General features: G+C 46.9%; 1 pseudogene across 1 annotated transcript; it reads right to left on the bottom strand.

Annotated features, from left to right (window-relative positions):
- Window positions 1-1,892: 1,892 nt before the first annotated feature.
- Window positions 1,893-3,206, bottom strand: LOC125531437 (uncharacterized; annotated as a pseudogene). Its single transcript, XR_007293227.2, has 2 exons — window positions 2,849-3,206; window positions 1,893-2,760 (listed from the first exon to the last, which is right to left on the bottom strand). The product of XR_007293227.2 is annotated as an uncharacterized LOC125531437 (transcript).
- Between the last annotated feature and the right edge of the window lie 1,139 nt (window positions 3,207-4,345).

Here is a 4,345-nt window from a genome sequence, read left to right as displayed (position 1 = left end):
TCTTTTATTTCTCTTTATCATAAAAATACCAAAAAAATCCTATCATATCTATCAGATCTCACTCTTGTAAGTGACCGTGTAGGGATTGACAACCCCTTAGCGCGTTGGTTGCGAGGATTTATTTGTTTGTGTAGGTGCGAGGGACTCGTGCACAGCCTCCTACTGGATTGGTACCTTGGTTCTTAAAAAATGAGGGAAATACTTACGCTACTTTGCTACATCACCCTTTCCTCTTCAAGGGAAACCAACGCAGTTCTCAAGAGGTGGCTTCCGCCACCGCGTTTGGACGCCACACGGACCGCACTGTCTTCGATGGGCAGCGACGGCTGCCCTAGCGCTGGATCCATGCACCATTTGGACAGACGCAATGGATTCCCAATAGAAGGAGTTCGAGCGCTGCCGTGCACGGGCCTCCTCCCGGGTGCGGTGGAGCGCAAGCCGGACGACCATCTCCTCCTCGGGACCGCGTGGGAAGAGCTCGGGCTCGACGGGCCTGGAGGTGAAGGACTCGGATCCGCTGCCCGCCATGCCGGAGACGACCCGACGTCGGTGGAGACGAGCTTGGATGGCGGAGGGGAGTGGAGTGAAGTGACTAGAGTTTGGTCCGAGAGCGGATGGAGAGGAATATATGTGGGCCAGCATGGGCTGTGTCTGACATGACAGGCGTGCCGGTCACGTCCGAGGGTCCCATATCCGCCCTATATTTAAACTAAATATGAAGGGTGCCAGTCAACCCAGACGTTTAAGAGCCGTTTGAGATGCCCGTCTGAGTCAAGATTTGAGACACCCGGCTGTAGATGCTCTAATAGTCCGCATTGGAAATGTCCTACGAAGGAGGGTGTCAAAGGGTCCAAAAAAGGCTAGTGTCGTCGACGATATTGGGACTTATGCAAGCGCAGCATCGGCTCACCGATTTGTATCATTTTCAACGAAATTTGGTCGTATGGCTTCATGATCAAGCGGGAGACATTTTATATGTGCAACTAAACTTACATGCTGAAATGTTTGCGCGCGCTGCATAGCCGGTATGGAAGTTCGGTGAGAGCTGGTTACATGAGGAACCCCCAATATACATTTGTCATCAGATGTTTAGTGGGCAGGGTTATGCCAGGCAATGGAGAAGCTGGACTGGACACCTACTCCACAAGAGTCCCTCCAGCATTGGCTTTGCAGTAAATAAGGGTTACCCACCACGAAAATTCGTTGGCGTGCCCGAGCTCGCCTGCTCACGGTATCGGTGGGCGTCGAATGCCGTGGGGATGTGGACAGTGCGTGGTATTTTAGGACGTAGAAAACGGGTAATTTAATGAGACGCATGGAAGGGGTTGGAGACGACGTTTCTACTGTGAGGACGACTGCCATCCAAGTAACAGCGGCGGCGTTATTGCCCTGTAGCAACGTGTACTGGAGGTTCAGACGGCGGTCGTAACGCGAGCCGTTGGATCATTGCACAAGATTTGGGCGCTTTGCGGGTGGGTTGTCACCATCGACGGCGGCGTCTGCTTGCACACAAGGTTGGTCATGGATTCCGCGTAGCTACCCGTATCGGAGCAGTTGTCACCGCTGGCGGAACCTCCATTCTCTGGATCGTATTCTCCGACTTCTTCCAAGTTCCAACGCTGCAAAACGGGAATGCACTTCAGCCTCTCCCTCTCAAGCTTCATCCGCCACCGACGCGCCGTCGGCCCTGCCTTCCACCGAGTCCTGCGAGGATCCAGCCGAGGTTTATGGATCCATGGTTTCCGTTTCACTCTCACACTGTATTGTATTACTCGTGCCAGCACGCACCGCTGCACCAATTCATCTGAATTTCATCTCACAGAATACATCATACTAGATTTAGGTATGAATCAACAAAGGCAGCAAAATATAAACAGAATTCAGTAGCCAAGTCACAAACTCAAAAATTATTTTTTCCGTTCTCACAATAATAAACATGGGTACCACACTGACAAGTTTCAGCAACTACATCATGCAGTACTTATCAAACACTTATTATAAGACAACTGCGGTTTGAGTTAAACGGTTACATAACGTTGAGCAGCTTAGAACAAAAACACTGAGTAAAATCAAATCACTCGCACATTGCATTTTGCTCTAAGGTAGCATTTGCAACAACATGGAGTACGACCTTAAGGTTGTTGCAGGTGTTCTTCCTGTGACCACTGACGCCACAGTTCGAGCATTTTCCCTCTTTCCTTTCTTTCTGAAGGTCACCTCTTTTCAGGCATGTCATGCTCTTGTGCCCTTGTTCTCGACATATACTACAAAAGCGAGTTCGCTTACTTGTCCCGCACCCAGTTCCAGCTTGTGCATTTGTGGCTGAGGTGTTCCTCGTGCTCTTTGCACCATGATCATCACATGACGGTTTATCCCTGCTGCTGGTTGGTTGACCAGGCTTTCGTTTCCAGCCTGGAGCTTTTAGTCCGATGAAATTACCGATTGTGCTACCTTCTGCGTCACTCCCACATCCGCTGTGAGTTGCGCATAGTGAAAGCGGCTATAGGAGTCAATGTATCCATTGCTGTCTTGAGGATATTCATGGCACAATTTATACGCTTCTGTGTTTGCATCCCCAAGTCGTACAACTTCAAGAGCATGGGTGTACAAATTTGAGTGCCTACAAGTTACTGAATTCAAAGAGATGTTGTCCCTCCGAAGATGTGATAGGTGGTTGGGGAGTACATCCCTTGCGTCTTTTGTCCACCCTTTCAGAATATGTTTTGTCAGTATACAGTCTATGCTGAGGGAATCGTGGACCTGCAAGTTATTTAGTTGTTAAGTTAGTTTTTTGTCTCCGCAATAGAATCTTGAATTTGAAGGCAAAATACGTTTTAAATCTCAGTACCTTAACTGAATGGCAGCATAGCAAACCCGTGTGCTCAAAATTAGCACACTCACACTTCAGTTCTTTCCCTTCTTCGGCAACTTTTACTTTGTAGACAACCCTGCACCACTTCTCATATTTCTCGGGATGATATCGTCTTACGAAATAGGTTTTGCCCTTGGTGGTCTCCTCCACCTTGTACTGCATAGATTCATATATTACTTCGCCAAATTTTTCAAACATAGCTCAGGTGTAGATTTCACTCGCGTGTAACTCGAGTGGCACGGTCATTTCCATAACTGGGGATGTCTGCACGCAGGGGAGATGCATTAGTAATATCACATGTATTTCGCATTGAAAGTATAAGAATAACTTTAGCAATCTTACTATCTTTGTACGCCTCTCTTCGTAGTTCTCACTTGCTTCCCTGTCGAAGAGAAGTCTCATGTATTGCCAGACGAATAGATGCATCGGGTAACTTGCTGGGAGTCTGGGACGTAACCCTTCAACATATGGTTGGCACTCTCACTGTGTTGGGTACTTGACATCTTTGCGCAGAATTTTCCATTGAAGTGTGGCTTTGCCCACTTCTCCCTTGTTTCGTAGATATGCGTTAAATAAGTATGCTTATGTAAACCATGGGCTTCTATCAGTTCTTTCCATGTCATCTCGAATTCGTCTACGTCAACATGTGCTGGATTATTTTATGGAGTTCGGATATGAACTTGCTCCGTTTTGTGTAATATGGACCAAGTTGTTCCTTTGCATTCTTCAGCACATGCCATTTGCACCAACGGTGTGTTGTGTCTGGCATCACTTTTTCCAACGCAAACTCCATTGTTGTGCATTGATTTGCAAAATGGAGTTCATCATTCAGTAGTTTTACTGAATTGGGTGTTCTAAAAAAGATAGAACATCATTCCGTGTACGGTAATAACGATGCGAAATATAGACACTAGTTGTCTCGAGAGAGAGACCATGTCAAGTTCCTTTGTGTCTGATTGCGAAGATATTTGGAATTTTAAATTTTTGCACATATTTTTTTTGTTTCTTTACCTGTGAGCACTGAATTTTTTAGTAATACATAGTCAAAATTCTTTAGTAATACATAGTCAAAATTCTTTTGCTTAGTTCACTGAATTTTTGTTTTAAATCTGCTCCTACATGCCATGCCCGCGCCTCACATCAGACAAGCTCCAAAACACAATTGAAGTTATATTTTGATCTACGGGGGTATTGGTTGAAATGCACATACCTCTTGGTGCAGCCAGGGGCTTGGGGGTCATCTTTGCCAATTGACTGCTCTAAGTTCGGCACTGACAGGGTCAGGGTCGCTCCCTCACAAGTACTGTGTAAATCCACTTCCACTGTCAACATTGTGTCACCCGCATCGCCCATGCTGGACTCGGAGGGTGTACAGTCCAGAGGATCAGTAGGTTCGATGCGCATCATGGAGTTGCCGCCGGCTAGATCCGGCAGGGAAAACCTATGGACAAACAAGACAGCGCATTTATAGGC

The sequence above is a fragment of the Triticum urartu genome, chromosome 7A (genome assembly GCF_056163025.1).
Source record: "Triticum urartu cultivar PI428250 chromosome 7A, HENAU_Tu73, whole genome shotgun sequence".
Taxonomy (NCBI): domain Eukaryota; kingdom Viridiplantae; phylum Streptophyta; class Magnoliopsida; order Poales; family Poaceae; genus Triticum; species Triticum urartu.
Note: the sequence above shows the minus strand (reverse complement) of the source record. Positions and strands in the feature narration are given on the sequence as shown.